This window comes from Chiloscyllium punctatum, chromosome 20, assembly GCF_047496795.1.
Source record: "Chiloscyllium punctatum isolate Juve2018m chromosome 20, sChiPun1.3, whole genome shotgun sequence".
NCBI lineage: Eukaryota > Metazoa > Chordata > Chondrichthyes > Orectolobiformes > Hemiscylliidae > Chiloscyllium > Chiloscyllium punctatum.
This window is the reverse complement of record NC_092758.1, coordinates 64,967,307-64,983,788: the sequence shown is the minus strand read 5'-3', so window position 1 is coordinate 64,983,788 and position 16,482 is coordinate 64,967,307. Positions and strand designations below refer to the sequence as shown.

The window sequence follows — 16,482 nt, the reverse complement described above, 5'->3', positions numbered from 1 at the left end:
TTGTAATGATCCTTACAACCTTTCTAAAGTCTGTCTCTTGTGCCGTCTTGAAGAGCAGGCAGGAAGTTCAGCGTGTAAGTCCATTCCCACCACCAAATTCTCCTGTGGAAGTGTTTCATGTTCTTCACGTAAGTCATGCTTTGACGGCAAGTCGCTTTATTTGGAAGAAAACATTTTAAAGACCAAATTAAAAAAAAGGATACTGTAAATCCGGTCATGGTATTTTAACCTTGACTGTTTCTCTTTTCACAGATACTGCCAAACTTGCTGAGTTTCTGCAACACTTTCTGTTTATCAAAAGTGACAAGAGCAAACTGGTCTACTAATTTCAACAGCAACCCCGAACGCATAAGATTACTACCACCTGCAATTTCTCCACCAAGTCGCATGCCATCATGATTTGGACTTGTGTTTGCTATTTTTCCAGTATCCTAGGTCAAAATCCTGGAACTCCTTCTCTAACTTTGCTATGGATGTTGTAGCAGTTCGAAAAGGCAACTCACCACTAGTTGCAAGAGTAATTCGGCATGGGCAATGTGGGTGATGCTAGTGTCAACCAATTTTGAGGCATAATTTTTAAAAGAAAAGCTTACTGCACCACTCACAATGAGGGTTTCTACCAATTAATCCTGACCCAAATGCCTATTGGATGTTGCCCAGGTCACCACTAGTCGGGAGTGTGGTGCGAGAAAAGCACAGCAAGTCAGGCAGCATCTGAGGAGCAGGAGAATTGACGTTTTGGGCATAAGCCCCTCATCATGTGCTTTTCTAGTACCACGCTCTCTTGACTCTGATCTCCAGCATCAGTAGTCCTCACTATCTCTCAGGTCACCACTAGATCTACATACCATATATTCCCTCACAGGAGGAAACAGGATTTAAAAAATCAGTAACTAGACCACTCTGACTACTAAATAAAAACTAAAAGAACTGTGGATGCTGTAAATCAGAAACAAATAGTCCTGAGGAATGGTCACCAGATCCAAAACCTTAACTCTGATTTCTCTTCACAGATGCTGGGTTGAGAGTGTGCTGCTGGAAAAGCACAGCAGGTCAGGCAGCATCCAAGGAGCAGGAGAATAGATATTTCAGGTATAAGCCCTTTACAGATGCTGCCAGACTTGCTGAGCTTTTCCAGCAACTTCTGTTTTTTGCCCCTCGGTCTGCTTTTGCTCATACACTCAGGCTGCACAACTCTAACTGACAGAAGCCTACTTTCTTATTCAGTGATTAAGAGGGTTGGAGAAGAGAAAAGTGATTTTCCATTTTGTAAAAAGCTGTCACATATAATTCTCATTTCCTTTGTATCATATAACCCATAAGGCATTTAGCCTATCAAGTCCAAACCAACCCTCCGAACAGCATCCTACCCAGACCCACCCGCCTACCAAACGCCATGTATTTCCCACATCTAATCCAACTACCCTACACATCCTAGACCACAGTGGGCAAGTTAGCACGGCCAATCCACCTAAACGGCACATTTTTGGACTGTGGGAGGAAACCAGAGCACCTGGAGGAAAACCACTCAGATATTTGGAGAACATTCAAACTCCACACAGGCTAAGCTATAATCAGAACTGGGTTTCGTGTGCTGTAAGGTAGCAGTACTAGCCGCTGCGCCACCCAATTTTTCATTGCCTAGTATAAAGTGTTTTTTTCTATAGGCATGGAAAATATGTATACTGTACCCACAGGTGATCATTTTTTAAATGTGAATGTTTGTTTGTTTAAATAGTTCCCAATTAATTTTGTTTGTGTAATAGCTTGGAGAAGGGCAGCAGGTCAGGCAGCATCCAAGGAACAGGAGAATTGACGTTTCGGGCATCAGCCCTTCTTCAGGAATAAGGAAAGTGTGTCCAGCAGGCTAAGATAAAAGGTAGGGAGGAGGGACTTGGGGGAGGGGCGTTGGGAATGCGATAGGTGGAGGGAGGTCAAGGTGAGGGTGATAGGCTGGAGTGGGGTGGGGGCGGAGAGGTCAGGAAGAAGATTGCAGGTTAGGAAGGCGAGTTCGAGGGATTTGATTGAGACAAGGTGGGGGGAGGGGAAATGAGGGAACGAGAAATCTGAGTTCATCCCTTGTGGTTGGAGGGTTCCCAGGCGGAAGATGAGGTGCTCTTCCTCCAACCGTCGTGTTGCCATGGTCTGGCGATGGAGAAGTCCAAGGACCTGCATGTCCTTGGTGGAGTGGGAAGGGGAGTTGAAGTGTTGAGCTACGGGGTGGTTGGGTTGGTTGGTCCGGGTGTCCCAGAGGTGTTCTCTGAAACGTTCAGCAAGTAGGCGACCTGTCTCCCCAATATAGAGGAGGCCACATCGGGTGCAGCGGATGCAATAGATGATGTGTGTGGAGGTGCAGGTGAATTTGTGGCGGATATGTAAGTGTCCTTTGGGGCCTTGGAGCGAGGTAAGGGGGGAGGTGTGGGCGCAAGTTTTGCATTTCTTGCGGTTGCAGGGGAAGGTGCCGGGAGTGGAGGTTGGGTTGGTGGGGGTGTGGACCCTTCCACCGACACCCTCCTTCGACTAACTGAACTGGTCCTCACCCTGAACAACTTCTCTTTCCAATCCTCCCACTTCCTCCAAACCAAAGGAGTAGCCATGGGCACCCGCATGGGCCCTAACTATGCCTGCCTCTTCGGAGGATATGTGGAACAGTCCATCTTCCGCAGCTACACTGGCCCCACCCCCCCACCTTTTCCTCCGCTACATCGATGACTGTATCGGCGCTGCCTCGTGCTCCGACGAGGAGGTTGAACAGTTCATCCACTTTACCAACTCTTTCCACCCCGACCTCAAATTCACCTGGACCGTCTCAGACTCCTCCCTCCCCTTCCTAGACCTTTCCATTTCCATCTCGGGTGACCGAATTGACACGGACATTTACTATAAACCGACCGATTCCCACAGCTACCTAGACTACACCTCCTCCCACCCTGCCCCCTGTAAAAACGCCATCCCATATTCCCAATTCCTTTGTCTCTGCCACATCTGCTCCCAGGAGGACCAGTTCCAAAACCGTACCACCCAGATGGCCTCCTTCAAGGACCGCAATTTCCCCCCAGACGTAGTTGACGATGCCCTCCACTGCATCTCTTCCACTTCCCGCTCCTCCGCCCTTGAGCCCCGCCCCTCCAACCGCCACTAGGACAGAACCCCACTGGTCCTCACCAACCTCCATATCCAGCGTATCATCCGCCGTCATTTCCGCCACCTCCAAATGGACCCCACCACCAGGGACATATTTCCCTCCCCTCCCCTGTCAGCGTTCCGAAACGACCACTCCCTCCGTGACTCCCTCGTCAGGTCCACACCCCCCACCAACCCAACCTTCACTCCCGGCACCTTCCCCTGCAATCGCAAGAAATGCAAAACTTGCACCCACACCTCACCCCTTACCTCCCTCCAAGGCCCCAAAGGACACTTACATATCCGCCACAAATTCACCTGCACCTCCACACACATTATCTATTGCATCCGCTGCACCCGATGTGGCCTCCTCTATATTGGGGAGACAGGCCGCCTACTTGCTGATCGTTTCAGAGAACACCTCTGGGACACCCAGACCAAACAACCCAACCAACCCGTAGCTCAACACTTCAACTCCCCTTCCCACTCCACCAAGGACATGCAGGTCCTTGGACTCCTCCATCACCAGACCATGGCAACACGACAGTTGGAGGAAGAGCGCCTCATCTTCCGCCTGGGAACCCTCCACCCTCAAGGGATGAACTCAGATTTCTCCAGTTCTCTCATTTCCCCTCCCCCCACCTTGTCTCAGTCAAATCCCTCAAACTCGTCTTCCTGACCTCTCCACCCCCACCCCACTCCAGCCTATCACCCTCACCTTGACCTCCCTCCACCTATCGCATTCCCAATGCCCCGCCCCCAAGTCCCTCCTCCCTACCTTTTATCTTAGCCTGCTGGACACACTTTCCTTATTCCTGAAGAAGGGCTGATGCCCAAAACATCGATTCTCCTGTTCCTTGGATGCTGCCTGACCTGCTGCGCTTTTCCAACAACACATTTTCGGCTCTGATCTCCAGCATCTGCAGTCCTCACTTTCTCCTCCTAATAGCTTGGAGAATCCAGAAGATATGAATAAACATTTAAGATTTCACAATTATAAATTTCATGATAGTTTGATTGAACCTTAAAGCTACTTCAGAATTTAGTTTCATAGAGACTGTAATTGTTACATTTGAAATTTTACCAGTTACTCTGAATTGTACCACACAGTTAAGAACATAATAACTAGGACCCAGGAGTAGGCCGTCCAGCCCTTCGAGCCTGCTCTGCCACTCAGTAAGATCATGGCTAATCTTTTTGTGGACTCAGCTCCACTTACCCACATTTTTACCATATCCTTTTAATTCCTTTATTTTTCAAACAAGTATTACATTAGCTTTAAAAGCGATTACTGAAGTAGCATCAACTACTACCCTGGACAAGGAATTCCATTGATTAACAATCCTGTGGGTGAAGAAGTTCTTTCTCAGTTCAGTTCTAAACCTGGTTCCTCTAATCTTGATGCATGCCCCCTTGTCCTAGTCTCACCTACCAGTAGAAACATCCTATGTATTTCTATTTCATCAATTCCCTTCATAATTTTACATGTTTCTATAAAATCCCACTCTTTCTCTTCCTCCCCACATTCTTCTAAATTCCAGTGAGTACAATCCCAATCTACTCAGCCTCTCCTCATAAGACAACCCTCAACTCTGGAATCAACCTAGTGAACCTCCTCTGCACCCTCTCCAGTGCCAGTACATCCTTTCTCAAGTAAGGAGACCAAATCTGCACACAGTACTCTAGGTGTGCCCTCACCAGCACCTTGTACAGCTATAGCACTACCTCTCTGCTTTTAAACTCAACCCTTTTAGTAATGGGTCATAGTAGACAATGTAGCAGGCAAACTCCATTTGCCTTCCTAATTCTTGTTGTACCTGCAAGCCAACCTTCTGCGATTCATGCACAAGGACACCCAGGTCCCTCTGCAAATCAGCATTCTGCAATGTTTACCATTCAAGTAATAATCTAGTTTGCTGTTACTCCAACCAAAAATAATGACTTCACATTTACTAACATTGTATTCCATCTGCCAGACCTTTGCCTACTCACTCAATGTATCTATGTTCCTCTGCAAAGTTTTAGTCCTCTGCACATTTTGCTCTGCCACTCATCTTAGTGTCAGTGGCAAATTTTGACACGTGGTCCCCAATTTCAAATCATCTGTATAAATTATAAATAATTGTGGTCCCAACATTGATCTCTGAGGCACACCACTAGTCACTGATTGCCAGCCAGAATAGCACTCACTTATCCCCAATCTTTGCTTCCTGTCAGTCAACCAATCCTCTATCCTTGCTAATACTCTACCCCTAACACCATGCATCCTTATTTTATGCAGCAGCCTCATGTGCAGCACCTTGTCAAAGGCATTTTGGAAATCTCGGTATACCACATCCACTGGGTCCCTGGGGTCCACCTTGCTTGAAATGTCTTCATAGAATTCCAAAAGATCTGTGAAGCATGACCTGCCCTTCATGAACCCATGCTGCGTCTGTACAATGGAGCAATATCTTTTGAGATGCCCTGCTATTACTTCCTTGATAGACTCCAGCATCTTCCCCACTACAGAGGTTAAGCTCTGTAGTCTATAATTCTCCATCTTTTTTTCTGCTTCGTTTTTTTTAAACAATGGTGTCAAATTTGCTATTTTCCAATCTGCTCAAGTGCCCCAAAGTCCAGCGAATTTTGGAAAACTACTGCCAGTCACCTGCTATTTCTTCTGCCATCTCTTTTAGTACCTTGAGATGTATTCCATAAGGGCCAGGAGACTTATGTATCCTTAGCTCCATTAGTTTTCCCAACACTAACTCTTCTGTAATAATAATTGTTTCCAGGTCCTCATATCTTCTTCTCTTCTTCACTTACTAGCATGTTATTAGTATCCTCCACTGTGAAGACTGATGCAAAGTAGCTGTTCAATGCCTCAGCTATTTCATCATTTCCCATAACTTACTGCCCCTTCTCATCCTGTTGTTGTAGCCTGCATCTCAAATATATAAATCATGATGTCAATGTCAAAATTCCCCATGCTTGGTGGACAGATATCCCAGCTGTTGTGAACCTCCGCCATCTGGCTCAATGATGACATAAAAATAGTTAACCTTGATTTAGAATTTTTTATTACTTATTTGTCCAATCAACCTGTTCAGAGATGTTATAAAACACCTCTAGAGCAGGTGGAACTTGAATCTAAGCCTCCCAGTCTAGTGATAGAGGCAGTACAGCTGCACCACAAGAGGGTCCTTGCCTTGATTTAGATTCTTAATCTCCAAAGATGTTTCAACTGCAATTAAGTACTTTGTTTAGTCAGTGATAGACTGGTTGACCACCTCCAGATCTCTAAGCTACCTGGACTGGAATATAAATCAAGTTTCTCATTGTGTAAAATATTTTCAACTGAATAATGGAAAAAAAATTAATGCGCACCCCAAATCAATAATTGACTTCAACTTTAATATATTTTAAAATTAATCAATAATACTAGGAATAGCATTTTATTTTAAAGTTACTCACGTCTAATCCTGAAGATACTTGTTTATGCTGGAATATAACTCCAGGTGGTTGTGCAAGCTGGAGGCAACAAACCAAAAAATTGGGTACACAGTTGGCAAGCTTGATCTTGTCCTCCATATGCGATTTTCAAATGTGCCATTGAATAAATGATAGAAATGGGAAACGCAGCTGTTTTATTCCTTTCTAAGTGTAACATTATAAACTTTAAGATAATTGTACAACATAGAATGAAGGCAACTTAGTCTTATGCTTCCTTTCTTCATTTAGAAAAAGCTCTGCATTTTTCTTCACTTCATGAATTTGTAATGATCATTTATGATGTTTCCTAATGAAATCTATGAATTATTCATTGACCAATAAAGCGTGATGACAGTGTTACAAACAACGAATGTTTGCCTTTTTTTAATGTATGGAATGTAAGCATTTCTTTAAAAGGCAATAATACATTACAAAACATCATTTTTGTGGATTTTCTTTTGGATTATTATGTACACACCAGTTTTTAGGAAAAGAAATACAGTCTGTTCTGATATAATGTGATTTTTCTGTTCCCATGTGATCCTGTGATCTAAGAAAATCATGTAATAGCAGTACCATTTTAACCACTGGAACCAGAATCGTGTTATAGCCAATACAGGTAAGGAAAGTTCGCTTTCTACAACTAATGGTCTAAATTCTTCAATTGCTTTATAGACAATTCACATTGAAGAAACAATCATTATGACAAAACCAACTGTAATGTGTTTTATATTATTTTACTGAAATTACCTATTTCTAATGATAGCGTTTCTTGCTCAATGTTTTACTACTGTTAATAGTTAACCTAGTTAATCCAAAGATTATATTATTGTAGTATTTCTCAACCCCATAAAATGCACTTAATGGGAGCTAAAGCTCTTCAACTGTCAGCTGCTCACGACACTTCTGAAACTAAATCAGCATTAACCTACCAATATCTTTTTCAATGAGTGATGTGGAAGAATTAATTATTTAAAGACTCCACTTAGCTGCCTCAAGTCCTGCTTCTAATATCACTATGTACTATTAAACTGTAATGGCTAGTTCAGTGTACCAGTTATTAGAACTGGTTCTCACAGAATTCTGGAATCTTAAGTTTATTCATATCTGCTTGTTTCTCCAAATTATTCTATAGACACACTTAATTGGAAACTACTTAAACTAACAGTGGAATGTTGGGATCCACAGTGCAGCCAGTTTCAAGAAATATTGGCTGCACAGTACAAAACTAAATTCAGTAGAATGAATGAGTTCACTCATTTTCTGAGAATCCAGGATGCACTTTAAATGTTGTTCAGGGAAAATAAAAGCAAAGGCCATTAACATCACCTGAAAGATGGGGAAAAAAGACAAGCCACAACTGGTAAATTTTGGGTAATCCAAGATGGAGGACAGGAAAAATTTCTGGCTGTAAGAGCTGCCCCTTATTTTTGAGGTATTTTAGGTGTTGGAGATGATTTCCTCGAATTCCAGGAGCAGCAATTACTGTTTTATATGCTGTTGCATTGTTTTGGAACTTTGGGAAAAAAAGTCAAAACAGCAGCAGTTTAAAAGGGAGAAGAGCAGACAAAGGAAGCACATGGTGAGGACAGTGCAGGAGATAGAGAGAGAGAACCTGGACAGTTACCGCCTTTGCTGTTTGAATTCTTGTATCGCTGGACATCGGAGTACTGCTAGGAAAATTAACAAACAGTAAAATTCACAACTAATCTTGGAGGAACTGTTGGGCGAAGTTCACAGCACAGAATCTGATAATTTAATTGTTGTTTTAAGTCTGTCCAATAGAAAGGCTGCAGTAGTGAGTATAGTGGATTCCTTCTGCAGTAGTGAGTATATTGGATTCTCCTGAAGAAGGGCTCATGCCCGAAACGTCGATTCTCCTGCTCCTTGGATGCTGCCTGACCTGCTGCGCTTTTCCAGCAACACATTTTCAGCTCTGATCTCCAGCATCTGCAGTCCTCACTTTCTCATAGTGGATTCTTTCTTGATTATATGCTTTTGGAGATAAGTCTCTCTTGATTAAATTTAAAATATAAGCCATAGCTAATAATTTAACTTGGGGCAGTGTTTGTAGAGGAATAAGATGGTGTTATTTTCTGGATCTGTAGATTGTGAAGGAGCAAAAATGGCCTTTGCAGTGATGTGTACTTCTTGACAGATGTGGGAGTTTAAGGGTTACTGCGGATTATATCTGCCATAAATGCCGTTGGGTATGAATCTTATCAGATCGAGTGGATCGGTTGGAGAGACAGATAGAAGCGATGAGGAATTTGCAAAAGTATGTGAAGGATGGCAGTTATGGGAAAGGAGGAAGTCTCAGATACAGTCACATAAATGGGTTAATTCCAGGAAGGATAAGAGAGGTAGGCAGCTAGTGTAGGAGTCTTTTGTGGATATACCCATTTCAAACAGGTATGCTGTTTTGGAAAATGTAGGGGGTGATGAATTCTCAGGGGAACGTAGCATGAACAGCCAAGTTTCTGGTATTGACACTGGTTCTAATGCAACGAGAGGTACGTTGGCTTCCAAGAGATCAATTGTGTTAGGGGATGCTGTAGTCAGAGGTACAGATGGACGTTTCTGTGGCCAGTAGAGAAAAAGCAGAATGGTGTGTTGCTTCCCTGGTGCCAGGATCAAGGATGTCTCAGAGAGGGTGCAGGATGTTCTCACGGGGGAGAAGCACCAGTAGGAGGTCATTATCCACATTGGAACCAACGACATTGGAAGGGAAAAGGTTGAGACTCTGAAGGGAGATTACAGAGAGTTAGGCAGAAATTTAATAAGGACGTCCTCAAGGATAGTAATATCTGGATTACTGCCAGTGCTATGAGCTAGTGAGGGGAGGAATAGGAGGATAGAGCAGATGAATGCATGACTGAGGAGCTGGTGTATGGGAGAAGGATTCACATTTTTGGATCATTGGAATTTCGTTTGGGGTAGAAGTGACCTGTACAAGAAGGACGGATTGCACCTAAATTGGAAGGGGACTAATATACTGGCAGAGAAATTTGCTAGAACTACTTGGGAGGATTTAACTAGTAAGGTCGGGGGGGGGGGGGGGGGGGGGTGGGACCCAGGAAGATAGTGAGGATAGAGATCGATCTGAGACGGATACAGCTGAGAACAGAAGTGAGTCAAACAGTCAGGGCAAGCAGGGACAAGGTAAGACTAATAAATTAAACTGCACTTATTTCAATGCAATGGGCCTAACAGGGAAGGCAGATGAACTCATGTTAGGAACATGGGACTGGGATATCGTAGCAGTTTCGGATAAGTGGCTCAGGGATGGGCAGGACTGGCAGCTTAATGTTCCAGGATACAAATCCTACAGGAAGGATAGAAAGGGAGGCAAGAGAGGAGGGGGAGTGGCATTTTTGAGAAGGGATAGCATTACAGCTGTGCTGAGGGAGGACGTTACTGGAAATACTTCCAGGGAAGTTATTTGGGTGGAACTGAGAAATAAGAAAGGGATGATCACCTTATTGGGATTGTATTATATAACCCCCAATAGTCAGAGGGAAATTGGGAAACAAACTTGTAAGGAGATCTCAGCTATATGAAAGAATAATAGGGTAGTTATGTTCGGGGATTTTCACTTTCCAAACATCGACTGGGACTGCCATAGTGTTAAAAGTTTACATGGAGAGGAATTTGTTAAGTGCGTACAAGACAATTTTCTGCAAAGCTTGACCTACTCTTGGGAAATAAGGCTGGGCAGGTGACTGAGGTGTCAGTGGAGGAGCACTTTGGGGCCAGCGACCATAATTCTATTCATTTTAAAATAGTGATGGAAAAGGATAGACCAAGTCTAAAAGTTGAAGTTCTAAATTGGAGAAAGGTATTAGGCAAGAACTTTCGAAAGCTGATTGGAGGCAGATGTTCGCAGCTAAAGGGATGGCTGGCAAATGGGAAGGCTTCAGAAATGAGATAACAAGAATCCAGAGAAAGTATATTCCTGTCAGGGTGAAAGGGAATGCTGGTAGGTATAGGAAATGCTGGATGACTAAAGAAATTGAGGGTTTGGTTAAGAAAAAGAAGGAAGCATATGTCAGATATGGACAGGATAGATCGAGTGAATCCTTAGAAGAGAATGAAGAAAGAGGGAAATACTTAAGAGGGAAATCAGGAGGGCAAAACGGGGACATGAGATAGCTTTGGCAAATAGAAATAATGAGAATCCAAAGGGGTTTTACAATTATTTTCAGGACAAAAGGGTAACTAGGGAGAGAATAGGACCCCTCAAAGATCAGCAAGGCTGACTTTGTGTGGAGTCACAGAAAATGGGGGAGATACTAAATGAATATTTTGCATCGGAATTTACTGTGGTAAAGGATATGGAAGATATAGACTGTAGGGAAATAGATGGTGACATCTTGCAAAATGTCCAGATTACAGAGAAGGAAGTGCTGGATGTCTTGAAATGGTTAAAAGTGGATAAATTCCACAGGACATGATCAGGTGTACCCGAGAACTCTGTGGGAAGCTAGGGAAGTGGTTGCTGGACCTCTTGCTGAGATATTTGTATCATCTGTAGTCACAGGTGAGGTGCCGGAAGACTGGAGGTTGGCAAACGTGGTGCCACTGTTTTAGAATGGCGGTAAAGACAAGCCAGGGAACTATAGACCGGTGAGCCTGACCTCAGTGGTGGCCAAGTTGTTGGAGGGAATCCTGAGGGACAGGATATACATTCATTTGGAAAGGCAAGGATTGATTAGGGATAGTCAACATGGCTTTGTACGTGGGAACTCATGTCTCACAAACTTGATTGAGTTTTTTGAAGAAGTAACAAAGAAGATTGATGAGGGCAGAGCAATAGATGTGATCTATATGGATGTCAGTAAGGCATTCGACAAGTTCCCCATGGGAGACTGATTGACAAGGTTAGATCTCATGGAATACAGGGAGAACTAGCCATTTGGATACAGAACTGGCTCAAAGGCAGGTGGTGGTGGAGGGTTGGTTTTCAGACTGGAGGCCTGTGACACAGTGGAGTGCCACAAGGATCAGTGCTGGGCCCTCTACTTTTTGTCATTTATTTAAATGATTTGGATGCGAGCGTAAGAGGTACAGTTAGTAAGTTTGCAGATGACACCAAAATTGGAGGTGTAGTGGACAGCGAAGACGGTTACCCCAGATTAAAATAGGATCTGGACAAGATGGGCCAATGGGCTGAGAAGTGGCAGATGGAGTTTAATTCAGATAAATGCGAGGTGCTGCATTTTGGGAAAGCAAATCTTGGCAGGACTTATATACTTAATGGTAAGGTCCTAGGGAGTGTTGCTGAACAAAGACACCTTGGAGTACAGGTGCATAGCTCCTTGAAAGTGGAGTCACAGGTAGATAGGATAGTTATGACGGCGTTTAGTCTGCTTTCCTTTATTGGTCAGAGTATTGAGTACAGGAGTTGGGAGGTCATGTTGTAGCTGTACAGGATATTGGCAAGGCCACTGTTGGAATATTGCATGCAATTCTGGTCTCCTTCCTATTGGAAAGATGTTGTGAAACTTGAAAGGGTTCAGAAAAGATTTACAAGGATGTTGCCAGGGTTGGAGGATCTGAGCTACAGGGAGAGGCTGAACAGGCTGGGGCTGTTTTCCTTGGAGCATTGGAGGCTGAGGTTTATAGAGGTTTACAAAATTATTAGATTAGATTACTTACAGTGTGGAAACAGGCCCTTCGGCCCAACAAGTCCACACCGACCTGCCAAAGCTCACCCACCCAGACCCATTCCCCTACATTTACCCCTGCACCTAACACTACGGTCAATTTAGCGTGGCCAATTCACCTGACCTGCACATTTTTCGACTGTGGGAGGAAACCGGAGCACCTGGAGGAAACCCACGCAGACACGGGGAGAATGTGCAAACTCCACACAGTCAGTCGCCTAAGTCGGGATAGGCATGAGTCGCCTGAGTCGCCTGAGAGGCATGGATAGGATAAATGGGCAAAGTTTTTTTTCCCTGTGTTCGGGAACTCCAGAACTAGAGGGCATAGGTTTAGGGTGAGAGGGGAAAGATATAAAAGAGACCTAAGGGGCAACGTTTTCACGTAGAGGGTGGTACGTGTATAGAATGAGCTGCCAGAGGATGTGGTACAATTGCAACATTTAAGGGGCATTTAGATGTATGTATGAATAGGAAGGGTTTGGAGGGATATGAGCCAGGTGCTGGCAGATGGGCCTAGATTGGGTTGGGATACCTGGTCGGCATGGAGTGGTTGGACTGAAGGGTCTGTTTCCATGCTGTACATCTCTATGACTCCAATAGAACACTGCTAGTGCTGCTGACACCCTAAAAGCTCAAAATACACTTCCTGTATTTAGTAAAACCTATGAGAAATCATTGTCCTTTTAATTATATAGCAAACTTCCTTTTCTGGCTGATACATGCTGCTCAATATTTATATTCTCAGGTGACAATACCAGCATCTCACACAATTCATATGCAGTAAATCAGTCTTTGAATCTCCAATGGGTTTTCATTAAGAAGTTTTCTGGACTGAAGGGATAACCCACAAGTCCCAAAGCAACAGATTTTGATGAAGGGCAGGAATGGATGGCATGTTATTGCTGACATTGCTGGCCTGATTTGGCTCAACTCCCAGGCAATCTGAGAATCGTGATGTGCTTGTATGCAATTATGACTGAAAAGCGCATGTCATCTCTAAGAACAGCAGGGCATAACATTTACAAAATACTGGTAAATATTGTCCTCATAGGTTCTGCAATATGAAAGTCAGTAATAAAGACTTATTTGTATGACATGAAGAAATACTAAAGCTCACATTGTTTAACAGCTTTGGATGGATTTTTTTATTGATTTCAGGTATTTAATTCACATACAAGTTGAAACTTGCAGCTTCACTTGATAATTCTTTCAAGGGAGAAAGTAGATGTATTTACATTCCTGACATTGTCAAACTATCAAAGTTATAAATTTGAAGCAACTGTTACTTTAATGAGGTTGGAAACAGACCCTCTGCTCCAAATAGCTCACACTGACCACGTTCCTGAACTAAATCAGTCCTGCTTATTTGGCCAATATCCCTTCAAAGCTTTCCTATTCATATAGTTATTCAAATATCTTTTAAGTGTTGTATTTGTACCTGCATCCACCACTTCCTCTAGCAGTTAATTCTGCACATGAACCACCCATGGTGCAAAAAATAAAATTGTACCTCATGCCTGAATTAAATCTCTCTCTCGCTCTCGTGTGCTCGTTCTCACTCTCGCTCTCTCTCTCTCTTCACCTTAATGTGCTCCCTAGTCTTGAAATCCCACATCCTCGGGATAGGACACTACCATTAACCCTATATATACACCTCATAATTGTATAAACTTCTCTAAGGTTACCTCTCAAACTCCTATGTTCCAATGAAAAAAAAATCACAGCATGTCCATGATTTTTTTAAAAATAGACAATATACCTATTAGTTTCAAGATGTATTAACTCAATATCCATTAGAAAATTATTGTGATTTAACACAATTTTGGATTTATTTTGACAAGAGTGACCAATGGATGTTGTGATTGCAGAGAACAAATGGAAACACTAGAACTGAATGATGCCATTTAACTTTAAAATATGAAGAATAGAAGCACGTGAGGGCCATAAGCTCTTTAAAAATTTACTTTGACATTCAATAAGATGACATGGATCTTTGACATCAATTCTGCTTATCTGTTCTGTCCCCATTGTCCATGGTTCCACTCCTACCCAAACATCTGTCATTCCTCGCTTTAAATACTCTCAGCAACTGAACAGGCACAGCCATTCTGAAGTGGAGAATTCTAAAAATTCACAATGCTTTGAGTGTAGGCATTTCTCCTCATTTACATGTTAAATATCTGGTGCTTAACTAAGGTATGAGCCCTAGTTTTGCACTTAGTAAACAGGGAAAACTGCCTCTGTGTCTAGCCTGTCAAATCCTTCAAGTAATATTTACATTTCAGTGAGTTCACATCTCACTCCTCTGCATTCCGAATGAAAGACCCAGACTGTTCAATTTCTCATTGGGCCATACATTCATATCCAAACTTCAAACTAGTGAATTTCGAATAGATCTCCTTTTTAAGGCAAGTATATCCTTTTGTTGGGTAAGGAGAACAAAATTACACAGTACTCCTGATGGAGGTTTCACAAAAGTCAACTATCATTGCTATACAATTTCTTTACTTTTGCACTCCAGCCACTTGCAATAGAGATTAACATATGATTTGCTTCCTTAATTGGTTGCTGTGCTAAATGTTAACTCTGGTTTGAATATAAAGAAACAACTCCACTTCCAATACTAATATCTTCTCTTAAATTTATCCTGCTTTTCTGTTATTCTTATCAAAGAAGGTATCTTCACATTTACCAACATTAAACTTCATCTGTCATCCCCTATCTAATTCATTCACCTGTCTATATCTGACTTCAGCATCCTCACAACTTACTTTCCCTTTGATTGTTATCAAGTTTGGATATATTATACTCAATACCTTCACCTAAACTTTGAGAGTGATTGTAAATTGCAACATTTAGTCACCAAGTACTTCTTTCTCACTGATTCTTAACCTGTGTTCTGTTAAAACTAGACATTTAAAGACTTTTCGTGGAACCTAATGTTAAAAGATGGCTTTGGATGATTCAGTATTGGGGTAGTTCTGCACTTGTAAAGAAACTATTTAATATGCCCCAGCTCTGCATCTGGCCACAGCATCTTCACTTCCCTGCCAATTCTTGGTCAACACTGTGTCCTTAAGGAAAGCAATTTATTGCAGACCTGGTTGACCTCCCCCATCTGTCCTAATGCCACCTTTTGCATGCAGACTTGTCCTGGAAGAGAAGTGGTGGGTGTGAATGAACATATTAACTGGTGTATTTGTGTGTGTTTGCATCATCAAACAGCTGTGTTGTGTACCTAAGGTATGAATGATGCCTAGATACAATGTGGTGGTTGAATGAAATATGTTAAGGTTTTATTCCTAGTGTTGGTGGTATTAGCGATTCCAATTGCTGCTGGACTTCAGAAGCAGAGTTCACTGTCAGGCCGAGTTAAAGGATTTCACTATTGTCATTTACCAATCTGAGATATTAAAGAATTAATTTGCTCTGCTGACCTTTAGGAAATTGGATGTCCCGAACCTAGGTTGGGATGCCTCTGGTTTGCAGGAAGATTGTAAGGAAATCACACTCCCACCTCTTGGCACTCAAAGCCATTTGCATGGCCAATTCCTAGTTATTCAAAAGTCATTTACATTGTCATCTCCTACTATTTACATTTTTATCCTCTATTCAGAATCAATAAGAACATTACAGTTGGAATTTGACTGCTCCTCTATAGTTACAAAAAAAAAATTTGCAACAGATTTGACCATTAAGGGATGATTTGCATGACATTGCAGTGACTACTTCGCCTTCAGAAACATAGTGTCTTGAATGGTATGTGACTAGGTAATGGATGGGGAGTGTCTTGTTGGCATTATAAACTGTGATGTAAAGATTTTGTACAAAGGAAGGACTGTTTCCTTTGTTCAGAGAGAGCTTGCCTGGTCACGCCTCACAAGCATGGTGAAGAGTTTTCAGGGTTTCTCCAAAGTTTGTATTGTACTATGTTTAATAAATTTTGCTTGTTCATAGAAGTTGGTGTATTGCAGGTACATAAAGTGTAAGGACATCAGAAGAAAAAGAACTTAACAAATCAACTGTTTCTTTGCTTACAAATAGACATCTCTAGAAAACATCTTGTTCTCTGGGAGCATCTTTAAAGTTTCCAGATTAAACCAATTTTTTTTGTTGTTTGGACACAACAAATGATGCCGTACTTATAATGATATTTTCACTTCAGGCACCATTGATATTACAACAATATATGACCTGATTTTTGATTGCTCCACATTAC

At 42.4% G+C, this 16,482-nt stretch overlaps 1 protein-coding gene across 2 annotated transcripts in view; it reads right to left on the bottom strand.

The window, feature by feature from the left end:
• The window catches only part of ctnna1 (catenin (cadherin-associated protein), alpha 1), a 292,857-nt gene that overhangs the window by 166,657 nt on the left and 109,718 nt on the right, over window positions 1-16,482 (bottom strand). The gene's annotated exons all lie outside the window — the stretch shown is intronic.